Here is a 16,512-nt window from a genome sequence, read left to right on the forward strand (position 1 = left end):
GGGGGAGAGATAATTGTGCTCATTTTCGCTTGTCTCTGAACTTATTTAAATCATAATTTTTTTTGACATGGAATATAAATATATATATTTGAAAATATACTAATATTTTAATAACTTGAAATCAGAAATTTGTCTAATTGTGATGTGTTTAGTGCTAAAATCTTAAAAATTAAACCCATTAAATCTTTTTTGTTTGAACATTTTAATGGAAAATTTGGTGGAAAATGCAAATTTTCATAGCTCAAGACCTGCTTATTACATTATTCTTAAGGATATTTCACATGGTGTATATATTTATTAAAATTCAACAATTTGTTCTAGTATATATATAAAATTAATAAAGAGCAAAAACAACAAAAAATCGTGATATTAAAATAAAAAAGCCAACAGGTATTTTGACGGAAAGGTAAAGGTTCAAAAAAGGGAGTACCTTATAGGTAGAATAATTCAGCATGTTATAATGGTTAAAAGTTATATACTCCCTATTATGTGTCATTGCAATTTTCTGGAGGATGAATCTGGACACTTTCACCATAACAAGTATCAGGAGAATAAATCTTCTCTTTTGAGATATCAAAGTTTTCCAACACTTTGTTGTAACTAATTAATTAAATTAAAGTAGGTTTAATAAAAGGATGGATGCATAAATCTTCTTTTTCTTTTTAATCATGGAATTCTTGTTTGATTAAAGTGTGACAAGTATCAAGGTTTGCCAAATGGAAGACTATCCAATTTATTGTATTAAAAAAAATTGTTACACATATACTCTAATCATATGAAGATATTTTTATCATCAACCAAAAAAAAAAGAAGATTTTTCGTTAAAAAAAAAAAAACAAATATTTCTAACAACTGTCTTGTTATTCTGTAATTAAAAAATGTGAGTGGCCATGGCGGCTGTAATTAAAAAAATTAAAAAGAAAAAACGAAGCCTATAGATCCCTTGCAGAACAATCAGAATTAGTTGGAAAAGAATATTATTATGTACTACAAATGGAGAAAAAACAACTTCAGTTGATTAGTTTACAGTATCCCTAAAGGGGTAAAAATGAGACCACGTAGCTACTTCCAGCACCCATATTTAATCTATAAATATCTTCTAAAATATAGTTAGTTTTGCGAAATTTCAAATTATTAAATCACTTGACTTTCTACTAGTTGAGCCACTAATCAATTCGGATCGAATTTAGTAATTATCAAATTGAAATTTTACATTTCGACATATCAAAATTTTTATTCGAGTTTTTCGATTCGATTTTACGAATCGATTTGTTCAAATTTAAAATTTCAGCAAGCAATTATTTTCATTTTAATTTTAGAGCAAATTAAATATAATAAAAACAACCAAATGATTTAAAACTCAAAATACTATTAATTAATAATATAACGATAGTAGCAACAAAAATAATTTAAAAAGGCCTAGCAATAGATAGCGACCATCTTATTTCCAACCAGCAAACAACTTTCTCACCAGCCATGGATTGAAATTTAAAAGAATGAGTAGGCATACAAAGTCTCTCTCTATCTATGATGACAGCTGCACCACCACCCCCTCCAATTCCCCAGACCCACTAAATACTACCAATGAAATTATGACAAATCAGCAACCTAACCCCTCTCAATCGACTGATGCTATCAACTCTGCTAATACAACGGCTACTGACATTAACCTGCCAACGGCTAACACCATCCATGACAACCACACAACCATTACTGATGCCGGCGGGATTGCGCATGCAGGTCAGCTTAATGCTCATCCAATTATAAATACACTGCAATCCAAACCCAACCAGTTCTTTCCAAAAATCTCATCTAATTTCGACAAATTACCCCAAAGGAATGAGGCTCCAATATCGAAAAATACAAAGAACCAGCAAAATTTTGATCAAGTATCGGACGTTCATGGAGATGGGAAACTTTCTGCACTATCAATGACTCAAAATAATCAACAGAATACGGCTACTAACAATAGGCCCAACACAAAAAGCGATAACAGAGACATGGACAAATAGGCTTCTAAACCTTCTTTCGTTGCTACAGTCCAAGCTAAATTAGCAAAGTTAGAGGAGGGATCTTCTTCTATTGATATCCGTCATGGTACTCATCTTGGTAAGCCGACTGTCTTTTTCTCGGCTGAGGATTATTTTGTGAATCTTGCTAAGGATTGCAAATATACTATTATTGAAAAATTTTACAAAGGAAAACCATCAATGGAGGAGATTCGAAAGGTATTTGTGAGCCAATTTCACCTCACTGGACCTGTTAAAATCGCTTATTTCAACTTTAGACATGTTTATATTGATTTTGCTAATGAGGTGGATTTCAATCATGTTTGATTTAAGGGATTTGTTGAAATTGGCAAGTCACACATGAAAATTATAAAATGGACAGCTGATTTTAAACCTGAAGAAGAGACTTCCATTGTCCCAATTTGGATCTTAATTCATCAACTTCCTTGGCACTTATTCAAGTGGCAAGTCATATCAAGATTGATTAGTGATATTGGAGTTGCAATTTGTAGTGATCCGAAATCACCCCTCGGGACGCTACACGGTGCCTAGGGTCACAAGTGACCCCAAGCTAACCCTTCACTTGGCATAACACATAAATAACTGAATAAACTGCATAAATCCAGAGGAATAAAGCGGAAGATCATTCTATTATGAATTTGCTCAATACAAAATGGAAGTCACAAGGTTACAACTCTATTTTTACATCAAACTAAAACTCAATACGTTAACTTCTACTGACTATCTATGACGCCTCTACTAGTACTGACCATGGGTAGCTGGGTCATGACTCCCAACCACCCCAACTAAATACGACTGAATAAGGGAAAATACAACACTTTTCTATTATATCACTGACTCGTGACCCTGAATCAAAAGGATCCATCATCTGATGACTGGAAGCTGTGAACTGATTGGACATGGTACATGCGCTACAATCTTGTACCTATATTATGAGACAATGTAGCAGAAAGACGTATATGTGAATCAGTACTTTGAGGGTGTACTGAGTATGTGGGGGTGAAAGTCATGCATGCAATATGGGATGACTCACATGGCTTGAACAAGTATAAAATGTAAAGCTCATAAATCATGTAGGATGAAGCGTGTAACACAAATCTCGTGAGTCATCATACTTTAACTTGAAATCACAAATATTCTCTTATTCTCAATACTCAAGGGATAAAGAAAATTTACACGATACTTTCAAATCATTCATATGTCTCATGGAGAGTAAAACTTCATTAGTGCTCAAGATCTCATACTCTTTTTGAACTCAAATACTTGGAATTCGGAATCATATAACTTTGAAACATGCTTGAAGGCATTTCATTCACTTTAGGAAAATATCTCATTTCAGGTGTTAGGGAAATCATTCAATCTAAAAAAGAAACACTCTAGTTTAGTGAAAATAACTCATCTCAAGGCTTCATGAGAAAATACCAAATCAAGATAAAATACTTTCTTTTTGAAGAGACAATTCATATTAATGGAATTCTTTAGCTAGGAAACAACTTTGTAACCTCATTATTAGGAAATTAGCTCATAGGAGGGAAAATACTTTAGTTTAAGAAGAAGTAGCTGATCTCAATTTTAAAGGGCAAGGGAGGTTCTTGTAACCGACATAAACCATGTGAGCTACATGGAGTCCAACATTTTATCCTCCTAAGGAAGAAACCCCACGTTGGAGAGGAGCGTTATACTCTTGCCAGAGAGTATTACCTAGGTCTAGGGATTACTAAATGAAACTCGGCCTCGGACCTAATCATAATCATCATAAACTCGGCCTCAGGCCCAACCTGCGGTGGCACGTAGTTTTGGGGTAAGAAATCGTAGGGACTTACCCGCTCGGTGCTACATACTACTCCCTTTAGATTATCTACGCTCATCTCATAAAAATCCACTTTTAGAATAATCTCATAGTTCACCATGAACCCAATAATCAAATCGATAATCTCATATGATGAAGTGAATTTCAAAGCTTTCGGACCATTAGGTCAATTCATTTCTCAATCATCTCAAAATACTGAAATCATGGGTGCCTATAGCACAAGAGTTCATAATTTCACAAGTCTCAAATAGGGCTTACTAACCCATAATTCAATCTCAAGTTAAAGCTTATCAAAAGCATAATATATAACATATAGATTCATAAATCATGTGAAAATCTGGGAATTTTAGCAATTTATCTCAAAATCTCAATATAGTCATATGCTTCAATATCTCAACATTGCAAATATTAGCTTCTCAAGGAGAAAATCATGGGTTTATACCCAGCTGTAAAACTCAAGAAAACATGTAGAAATCATACCATTTAACTCTCAATTTATGAGAAATATCAAGGTAATGCATTCAATAATAATGGATGTAGACCCCCAATTCAAATTCATGTAAAAACCCCATAGATTTCAGCAAAATCGTGATGTAAATAAGCTTTTTGGGCACAAGGGTGAAAGGGTTACCCTTGTTCAAAACCCCACATACCTTGAATTAGAAGCTTTGGATGAACTCTCACTTTTGGAACTCAATTCGTACTCTTGAATGAGGGTTCTTGAGTCCCTTGACTTGGGAACCTTGAATCTTGACTCAATTTAGAAAATCCATGGTGGATTCTTGAGATTCTTGGAAGAGGTTTTTGATACTTAAGGTTTTTGTTGAGAGAAAACTTGAGAAAAACTTCATAGAATGCTTGTAAATAGCCTTGATTTGGTGTTTACACGGTTTTATAGGCTTGGAAAAAGTCCAACGTGCCTTTTTTGGCTTTTGAACGAATCTAGAAAAATTAAACTGGGAACCTGATTTCATAGGCTACCGCGACGCGCCACTTATCACGGTGGCTCACTGGAAATTGACAATTGGTAAACTGGGAGTCCCCGTGATGCGGAGCCATCGCGTTGTCCCACTGGTTGGGACCTGGGACTCCTCCGCGACGCGGCACTATCGTGGGGCTCCACTGGAAAATGACTATTGGGAAATTGGGCTCCTCCGCGATGCGCCACTATCGCGGAGTCCCACTGAAAATCGACAATTTTCAAATAAACCCTCTCCGCGATGCACCAATCACTTAAATGATGTTGTTTTACGACTAAGACTTAAATTAGCCATAAATTCTTACCCGGATATCGGATTTGAGCAAATATTATATCGACAGAAAGCTTATCAAATTTTTCATGTGATAAAAAGTCAAAATTAGGGAAATTCCACATGGTTCAAAATATCTCACACTTGGGAAGACACCTCTCAAACTTTTAAAGACGGAATAACACTTTACTCAACATGCTCTAAGGCTCAAACTATGAGGAAATTTTTCGGGGTGTTACACTATTGCTCCAGATCAGGCAACATTTTCTAAATCTAAAGGAAATGTGGCTAAAGTAAAGGTTGAAATAGATTTACAAAAGCCGAGATTGGACGAAATTTGGTTGGGCTTTAACAGGTTTGATGGCATAACTGATGGACGATGGCTGGAAATAGAGTATGAAAAAGTACCCAGCTATTGTATATATTACAAGGTTCAGGGGCATGCAGAATCGCAATGCAGGAATAAAGCTAGAGATGAGAGAATCAAAGAACAAAAGGAAGAACAACTCAAAAATAAGAAGAAGAACAAAGAAGACAAAGATGATGATACTTTTCAAACTGTTAACAGGAAGAAAGGAACAAAGGATATGAGAACCAATTCTGAGGAGCAAACTACTATGGATCCTAAACAGATCATGATCCATCACAGCACCTTTTCAACAAAACAATAACATCAATAAAGGAAATGTCATCAATGAACGTACTCATGTGAAACAACCCACTATGTATAAAGAGGTTCCTGGAAAACGGAAAGAAATTCAATGTGATATCTATGAGGCTTCCGGTGATCTTCAAAATGACAAATTCTGTGATAAACCGGAAATCAGTAACAAAAGAAGAATGAGGATTAGAAAAAAGAAATATGTGGCTAATCAAGTCACTCTTCAGATCAATTCTCAAAGAGATATGTCTGATATAGTCTACATTACGAAAGATGATCTCAACGAGGAGATGGGTATACAAGGACACTTGAGTGAACAAATTGAAACCTCTCAGATTGTTCACGACTCAAAAAATCCTCAGCAAATTATTATCCATACCGAAAATATTGAGATCAACATAATTCATAAAAATGTATATCAACAGACTCCTAACATTAATCAAAATGAATTAGTGATAGAGCAAAATCAAGTGAACAATGTTGATCAGCAAGCAGATCCTAGTGAAGTCCAATCCAATTATTTAAAGCTCATTAGTGGTACAAGTTTGGAACCAATCCAGGTTTCAGAAAAAAAAATGAAAATCATGAAAATCCTGGAGACCATCCCTAGTCAATAGGGGAAGAAGCGCAAAGTTCTGATGACAGTGACTATTTGGGAGATGAAACCAATGAGGATAGTGAAGAGTTTGCAAGTGTTCAGAGTAAAGAAATTAATAGTGATGATAATGCTGACACTCTTTTAGAAACTCTCGCTTCCAACACCTTGGTGGATGTTAATTTTAAGGCTGCTTTTGATGAAGTTATTGATCTGAATCATCTATATCCCAGAGGTAGAGGTACAGGTAGAAGAAGAGGTAATAGAGGGGGCAGATATTATCCAAAAGAAAGAGGAGACAGACACAATTTTCAAAAGGCTGATTCAGCCTCAAATGGTAATAAATCATACAATAGTGATCATGTTTAAATCTCTTTTCTGGATAACAGGAGTATCAATACCAATGTTGCTCTTGAAAGACTTAAACAACTTATTCGTGATGAAAATTTTCCTATCATTGCTTTGGCTGAACCTTTTTATAAGAATAATAAATTGGATCAGTATAAAGGGATATTAGGTTTTCATAATGCTCATGCCAATATTAATAGTCAGATTTGAATTTTTTGGAATGATTGTATTCAGAATACTATTATTTGTGATGATGACCAACAAGTTTCTTGTCTTGTCAAAGTCAATAAGGACTCTTTCCTTATTGCTTTTGTTTATGCAAAGTGTGATGATATTCTCAGGGAAGGTCTCTGGGAAAAACTCAGGTATTTGGTTGACAATTATAAGATGCCTTGGCTAGTTGCAGGCGATTTCAATTGTATTATTGATCCTGCTGAAAAGAAAGGTGGCAATCCTCATAGGATGTTCAAAAGTTTAGACTTTATCCATTGTATCATGGATTATGATCTTATTGATGCTGACTTCTCTGGTTCAATCTATACGTGTATTAAAAAAAAAATTATGGTATTATTTTTATTTTCCTTATAAGAAAAATAAAACTTAATTTTGGTAAGAAAATCAAGGCAAAAATCCTAACAAATCTCCCCTTTTTGGCTTGATTTTCTTCATGTGATCCGCCTTCTTCATATCACATATATGAACTTCTTCTTGATATAATCTTCATAATTGTTACTTGCCATGGTTAAAAATAAGATTTAAAATATCATGGTTAAAAATTTATTTAAAGTAATATTTTATTTCTATTTTTAAAGATGCAGCAACAGAAATGTTGAAAATATGGTTGAAACTTGTTCTCCACATGTAGTTTGACAAAAATCCTCATTATCATCAAATTGGTTGCAAATCGGTTTAAACCATCATGAACTTGTCTTCAACATCGTTTTACCAAACCACTGGATCTTTGAACCGTAGGCTTTGATACCACTTATTGGGTTTGAAATTGAGAGTGAGTCATGCGGAAGCTTAAAGTTTGCAAACCATGAGATGATAAATCAGACGACAAAGAAAACAACACTAAAAACATTAAATTATTATATATTTAGCCAATCGAACTACATAATATAAAACCTAATATCAAAAAATATTGAACCTATTGGGAGAAATCTCCCCCTAAACAAAGACACTTTAATGACTACATTGTGGATGCTACTGTGTTGTTGATATGAGAAGAGCGGTCTTCTATTTATAAATGTCTAAAATCTTTCCTAGGTTAGCCAAATATGAAAAAAGTTTTATATTTTCGTTTTAAGAAAAAGTAAAAATAATTATGGTATTATTTTTATTTTCCTTAAAAGAAAAATAAAATTTAATTTTGATAAGAAAATCAGGGCAAAAATCCTAACAGGTTGGCCTCCAAATAAAAGAATCTGGCAAAGATTGGATAGAGTCCTTGTGAATAACGATTGGCTTGCTATTTTTGAATCTATTTCTGTCAATCATCTTATCAGAATGGGCTCTGATCATTCTCCTATTCTTATTAAAGCTGAATCTGAGTCTAAAAATCATACTAAATATTTCAGATTCTTAGATTTTTGGACTGAAGAGTCCAACTTCAAAGAGGTGGTGAGCAATGCTTGGAACAGTGACGTCCAAGGTTCGCCTCTTTGGAAATTTCACTTAAAATTGAAAAACACTTGAAGTAAGCTATCAAAATGGTCTAGAGCCTCTATCGAGAATATTTTTATAACAGAAAGGCTATGGAAGATCTAGTAGCTGAGATGGAGCAGAAATCTAGCGATGATAATTCTAAATCAAATAGAGCTACTTTAAATAGAGCAAATGCTAAATTGATTAGAGATTATAAAAAAAGGCTTTTTGAAAGCAGAAATCTGGAATACAGTGGTTCATTGATAGATAAACCAATTCTAAATTTTTTCATTCAGCGGTCAAAGGAAGAAAGAGAAGACTGTCTATAAATAGAATGAAAAAAATGATGGGTTATGGATCGAAGATAAAGATGACATTGCTCGAGAGGCTATTCAATTCTTTAAAAAACAATTCACTAAAGATAATATCAACAGAGATTATTCTGTCCTTAATATTATTCCTAAGTGTATAGATGAGGATGACAACAGAAAGCTTATTGCTCCCGTCACTATGCAAGAGCTAAAACAAATCGTTTTCTCCATGAGCACTCATAGTGCTCCTGGACCTGATGGAATGTCCGGTAAATTCTACCATTCTTGTTGGGATATTATTAAGGATGATTTTCCACTAATGATTCTTGATTTCTTTGCAGGTACACCAATTCTAAGATCTTTCACCCATACAATTCTCACAATGATCCCTAAAGTAGAATGTCCACAACAATTTACTGAACTAAGACCTATTAGTCTTAGTAATTTCTCCTTTAAAATCATATCAAAGGTTATGAATCATAGACTTGAACCTCTTATGCATAATTGATTTCTCCTTATCAAATAGCTTTTATTAAAGAAAGATCAACTACTGATGATATTCTTATGATGCAGGAATTGGTTTATAACATTAACCAAGCTCAAGACACTGGCAATGTTGTTATGAAATTGGATATGGAAAAAGCATACGACAGAGTATAATGGAAATATTTGTGTATGATTTTTCGAATAATGGGTTTCTTGGAGATTTGGATAGATAGAGTATGGAGACTCATTGCAAATGTTTGGTACTCTATTAATCTAAATGGTTCAAGAAGAGGGTTTTTTTAAGTCTACTAGAGGCGTCAAGCAAGGTGATCCATTATCACCATCGTTATTTATTATTGGTGCTGAGTTTTTCTCAAGATTAATGAACAATCTTCAGAATGACCAATTCATTCCCTATTCACTTGATCCTAAAGGTTCCATTATTACTCATCTCTATTATGCAGATAATGATGTGTTATTTTCTTCTGGAGACTCGTTATCAGTAAAACAAAATGATATCCAACATAGAGTTATATGTGCAAACTTCTGGTCAAAGGGTTAATAAGAGCAAATCTGCCTTTTATGTATCCTCTAATGTCTCTGCAGAAAAAATTAAAGAGGTTTCCAATAATTTTGGATTTAGTCATCAACAATTTCCTATGATTTACTTAGGTTGCTCTATATATGTCGGCGAGAAGAAAGTTGTTTATTTCAACTCCATGGTTGTCAAATTTTTCAACAGATTACAAGGTCGGCAAGGAAAATTATTATCCTATGAAGAAAAAGCAGTACTCATTAAGTCTATTCTTCACTCTCTTCTACTTCATCTTCTATCTATACTTTGTCCTTCCAAAACTATTATTAAATAGATAGAAATAATCATTGCAATTTTTTTTTTGGGGGGGGGGGGGGGGGGGTAAAGATAATACTAAGAATAAGAAGCATTGGTTTTCTTGGGATGCCATTTGCTTCCCTACTCTGGAAGGTGGGGTGGGATTTAGATCAATCACGGACCTGTGTAATATTTTTTCTGCCAAAGTATGGTGAAATTTCAGATCAAAAGATACACTTTTGAACAGATTTTTGGAAATCAAATACCGCAAAAGACTTCATCCTGTTCATAGAAAGTGCGCATATGGACAATCTCATAACTGGAGAAGAATGATAAATATAAAAGTGATTGCAGAAAAGTACATGCTCTGAAAGATTGGTTCAGGAAATATTTCGTTCTAGTGGGACAATTGGACAGGTAAAGGTGCTCTGACCAATTATATTCATTTCTATAATGCTTCCAAAATAGTTCTTGTTAATAAATATATCTCTAATGGAAGATAGAATATAAACAAGCCAAATGATGGTGTACCTACTCATATAATTGATGATATTTTGAAGGACGAGATCCATCAAGAAAATGTGGATAGACCTATTTGGATAATGAATAATTCTGGTGTTTTTTCTTGTAAGTCTGCTTGGCAATGCGTTAGAATGAAAAGGAATATCTCTTTTACCTCTAAAATGATTTGGCATAGTAGAATTCCTTTCAAAATTTTCTTTTTCATGATGAGGGTGCTTCGCAATTGTATTCCTACCGATGATTCTCTAAAAAGATTCAAGTTGGTCATCCCCTCAAAATGTTCTTGTTGTTTTGATCATCAAGTTGAGACCACCAACCACCTGATTTGTCTTAGTAATATTGCTAAGCAGGTTTGGAACTTTTCTGGTCATGCTTTTGGAATTTTTACCAGACATGGTAATATCAGACAAATTTTAATGTATTGGTGGTTAACAAAACAAAAAAATAAGCTCCAGACTTATGTCTTACATTGGCTTCCTAGTCTCATTTGTTGGGAAATTTATAAAAGTAGATGTGCCTCTAGATTTGACAACAAGCACATGTCTAGCAGACTCATTATTCTTCAAATTTACAAGTATCTTAATATACTAATCAATAGTCAATTCCCTGCTTTTCGACTTACTTGTGAGATGAAAGATCTCATTCATGTAATTGAGAAAGCTAAGTCATGTGTTATTAGTCAAAAGATTATTTGGAAGAAACCTGATACGAGTTGGGTTAAACTTAATATTGATGGTTGTTGCAAAGGCAATCCTGGTAATATTGGAGGTGGTGGAATTATTAGGGATAGTTCTGGCCTATTCATCATGGCATATGCAGATTTTTATAAACAAGATAGTAACAGCCTGGCTGAAGCTATGGCTATAGCTCAGAGACTTGCATTTTGTTATAATAAGAATTTTCATAATGTTATTGTGGAGTCTGACTCCCAAGTGATCATCAATATGATTAATAGTAGAGTGGGGACAACTTGGCAACTGCGGCAAGTCATTGATCATATTCACGACATCTCTCACAAGCTTAACTGCATTTTTGTTCATGGTTATCGGGAGTGCAATTAAGCAGATGACTATCTTGCTAACTATGGAAAAAGGAATAAAGTGCTCACTGTTTTTAACAGTATTGACTCCCTCCCTGATATAGTGAAATCCCTCATCAAGATGGACAGAAATGACATTGCTAATTTCATATTCAAAATAAGGAAAAATCAGTTTGTTATTAAGGATGGTATCTTTTGATAATCATGTGCAGAATATGATATTTTATACTTCTTATATAGCATCTTTTTGTACAGATGTTCATATTTATAGGCTAGTGTCTCATAACCCATATTGTCCCCAATATTCCCCTTGAGAATGTATTGTAACTCTCCTCATTGTTGTTCGGAGGCCTCGGTCTATGTCCTCCTCTGCCTTTTGCTCATTTATGATAAATATACAGGTTGGGATCATGCCTAAACCCCACAATGTTAGACCAAAAAATGTAACTGTAAAACATTTAATTAGTGTCAATATACGTGCAAATTTCAATTTTCGAATCGATTTGAATTGTAAGTACCCAAAATCAAATTCGATTCATAAAATTAAAATATTCTAAGACTAAATCCGTAAATCGATTTAAATTGTATAATTCAAATTGAATTATTCAAATTTCTTCGAATCGATCCGAATACTTGAAATTATTCGATTTGTGTGCAATCCGACTTTCTGTTGTTCTATTGTACGTATTTGGAATAGAGTTTTATATGAATGTATACCGTATAGTTATTTTATTAAGTGTTCAAGTTCTTTTCTTTCTAAGAGGTTCAAGTTCTTTTCTTTCTAAGAGGTGCAATAGAATAATTTTGTTGAAGTGTAGTGATCATACGTCTATAATTCATTATTATGTCCCATATATAATAATTTCCCAAACTTCTAGTCTGTAATTCATCTTATCCTGTTTGAAGTTGATTGTGAGGCGGCTAAACTTAAAAAATAATTTATGTTTCATCTTTAATTCAATAGGGGTCCAAAAGAATTAGCTATTTATGCACTTTGCCCGTAAAGAGTGTATCCTTTGCAGATCAAGCACCTTTGTTTAAAATTGGTGACACTAAAAGCCCAAAAGAGCAATTTAAAATTAAAATAAATAAAGTAAAAAGAAATAATAGTGTTATTTAATTAAATGTATTATTTTCGTTATGAGACGGTTGCATCTGTACTATGTGAAATTACAAGTAATATGAGACATAGAATACCTCCTTATTAAATATAATAATATATTTGAATAGAATGCACATCTCTGAGGCCATTAGATTATTCAATAAAACGTGAGGACGAATAACAAATTGAGTGGGCTTTAGATTAAAAAAGAAGTCTTATAGGTGTGATTTCTCTGAAAATGAGTTTTGAAGGCCCAAACATAAAGCCATGTGACGTCTTTGGGCCATATGGCAGTTTATCTCACTAACTTGGGCTTTTGATAACAGAGAAAAGGAGAAAAAATAAAAGGATAAACAACATAAATCCCAACACTTTGTTAATTACCTTCTCTCCTAACTTTTATATTAATTACTTAATATTTTTGGATATAATACATAAGTTTGGTCCAGATACATAATTAATGCAATTCTGATTGAGATATATCTTTTTAATTCCTCCATCACAGGCCTTTTATTTTTCCCTTTATACTGTAAATCTTCCTCCTTTAATTTTTTAATAGCTGTAACAATAATTAAAAATAATAAATAAATAATTAAATTTCTAAAATAATTCAGAAAATTAAAAAAACAGAAGAAGTTTTTGTGGTGTGCATCACCCAATCGAATAGCTGTAACAATAATTAAAAACAACAAATAAATAATTAAATTTCTAAAATAATTCAAAAAATTGAAAAAAAGATAAAAAGTTTTTGTGGTGTGCATCACCCGAATTACGGCATAACTCAATTGCTTAAAGTTCAAATCTATGTCCATTTCTTTAGAATACAAATCAATAAAACATTAACTATGTATCAGAAGTAATGATATATTTCATACTTATATATCATACTCATAATCTTTAATGTATCGGCTGTAAAACAAACTAAAACTCACATACAATTTTCAGAATGTATTAATCATATAAATCTAAAATCTCGACAAAACAGTATATAATGTATCAGGTATAAAAATGAACCAAAATCATATGTATCATACTCCTAATGTTTAATATATCAGGTATAAAAATGAACCAAAATCACATATAGGTTGAATTATATTCAGAAAGCATGCAATATCTTATTAATCTTGGATCTGTGTATCAGACATATTAACTTGAATGTATCAGGTGTAGAAAGAACTAAAATCATGCCTAAATTTTATGATGTATCAGAACAAACAGATATGTACGAATACAATATGGTCATCTGCAACACATCTTTATTATTATCAAAATCCCCGATTTGAAGACTTGTTTATTCATATGATACATTCCGTTAACTAGAATACTTATAATTCATACCTTTGATAAAAAAAAAAAAAATATTAACTTGCTTTCTTTTCCTCTTCGCAGATGCAACAATATGATTCTTATTGGTACTACCAGCAATCTCCCGGTGTTACTTCATCATAGTCAGATAGTTACGATACTTCAATCTATTTTCACAAAAAGTCACTGTATTTGTAATCAAAAAAATTATGAAAACAAACTTACCTCCTATAAATTTGAAGAAGAAAGTTAATGAAGGTTGTAATTGAAAGTTGAAACTTGAATGTTGAAGTAGTGACTAATAATACGGTTGAAATTCAAAATTGCTGAGTTGGAGAAAAAAATCGGATACTTCTCCATGATTTTGGACGAATTTTGAGGAGCAGGAGGTGCAAAAATAGAGTTGGTTGTAATGTATCAGCAAATATTAGGGTTTTATGAGTTAGAAGGGATTTTTGTAATTAATTTAGTGGGATGAGATTTTAAGTAATAATAAAAAGTTAAGGTGTGACTTTAAGTAATTTTTTCAAAATAAAATATATACGGTTTATTACAAGTCATGGCAATACTTCTTAGATTAAAACTAATAGCAATTTATAAAATTAAAAAAATAAAGAAAAGTCATTTTTTACTATTTTTGTTAAAAAAAAATAATCTATAAATCATTTTTTTCTATTTTTGTTAAAAAAATAATCTATCTTTTATAAAAAAAAATCAATTATAAAAGTATGTTAATCACCCCTAAAATCTCTCAAACGTTTTTTTTCCTTATTTCAAAAGAAAGTTGAATATTCTTCTTCTTAATTCTGCAATGATCAACAACATTTACGCTTCCTCATCTTCTTCTCAAATATTTATCTTAACTAATACTCTAACTTTCGTCATATTTCACTCGACCATACAGAAAAATTTGATGAAATTTCAGAAAATCATTCAAAAATGTGTATAAATATAGTATCTAGTGAAATTTATGTATATCTGATTCATAAAAAGTATGTATAACATATCTATGTATGGTAGAAAAGAAAAATATGTGTATATGGGAGTAGTGTAAAAGTTGTATGTATGTGATTTCAAAAAATAATTTTGTACAATTATACATCAAAAATTTGTATGAAAAATGTAAGATTTGAGTGTTAATTTCTATTCCCTTATTTGTCATATGTATATAAACGGTATAGTACATGTATGTATATTGTATGTAATGTTGTATAATATGTGAATTAATCGTTCAAATATTATTGTTTTGATCGCAGACACGAGTTTCAACTCAATTCATATATACAATGATTGATGGTTCTCCTTGAAAAAGCTTATTGTTCTAATTTCATAGCAATAAAAGTTTCTCGATACATACACAATATTGATTAATTTAAGCCCGGTTAAATTTGAAAATACAAGGATATAAATTATATACAAATTTCTGGAGTCCTAAAATTTTAAAATTGAAAGTCACTCGAGGAAAAACTTTAAAATGAAAATAGAGTATCAATTTTATTAGGAGAGATGTGTAGGATTGTAAGACCCCATAAAAATCGTATGTCAAGTTCCATGAGAGATTCCAACACTTAGAAAATTTTTTTTGCTAAGTGTTCAAGTTCAACACTTACTCTCATTTTAGACCTCCTAACTTCGGAGATTTATTTAATGACCTTTCCGACCTCCGTTTTTAGATTTTCAAGTTGTGTTGTGATGGGGAAAGTCCCTAGTACGTATTGGACACATTCCGGGCGCATTTTGGGCGCATTTCAATGGCTAACTCACTGGTTTGAAATACTCCCGCATTCCGGCCGCATTTCAGGTCAAATATTTCAGTCAACTTCAAACTATCATAACTTTCTGAATATAATGAACTGTGAGAGCTGATATATATCAATAGAAAGATCTTTGAGTCTTCTTTCCAATGCAATTGGTTTCATCCCATTTGGACATCTAAATAAAAAATTATGATCAATTTACTTCAACCTATCAGACAGTCAATTAGGGATAGATTTGACCTTAATTGTTCCTTAGGGGTATTTTGGTCATCTTCCACCCCTATATATACCCCAAACACAGGATTAAGGCTTATTTGCAGAAAAATATACTCCTCTTCTCAAAATCCTCTCAAGAACTCAAGCTAGGGTTTCAATTTGAAGACCCAAATTCCATCAATTGAAGAACATAACTCCTCATTTATCTTCAACATCAAAAGAAGGGTTTCTCTCAAGATCATAACCTATAACAAGAATCAAATCCTTTTTCAAGAATATATGATATTCAAGTTTTTCAAACTCAAGAGCCAATTTATTTCTAGTCAAGGAATCTAGAACATGTCTAAGAGTTTTTCAATAATCTTCCACCTAAGGTATGCGTAGTGTTCATCCACGGATTCCTTTCATCCGTAGGAGTCCAAGAACCATGCTTTAAATACTATATTGTGATTTTCTTGTTGAGATATGATCATGTACATGTTGATGGTTGTTGTTTATGCTTCAAGATGTTAATTTAGGGTGATTCTCATGAAGTATGTGTGCTTGTAGTTAAAACCCAATTTCATGGGTTTTAACTACAAGCACACATACTTCATGAGAA

The sequence above is a fragment of the Capsicum annuum genome, chromosome 2 (assembly GCF_002878395.1).
Source record: "Capsicum annuum cultivar UCD-10X-F1 chromosome 2, UCD10Xv1.1, whole genome shotgun sequence".
In the NCBI taxonomy this organism is placed as follows: Eukaryota; Viridiplantae; Streptophyta; class Magnoliopsida; order Solanales; family Solanaceae; genus Capsicum; species Capsicum annuum.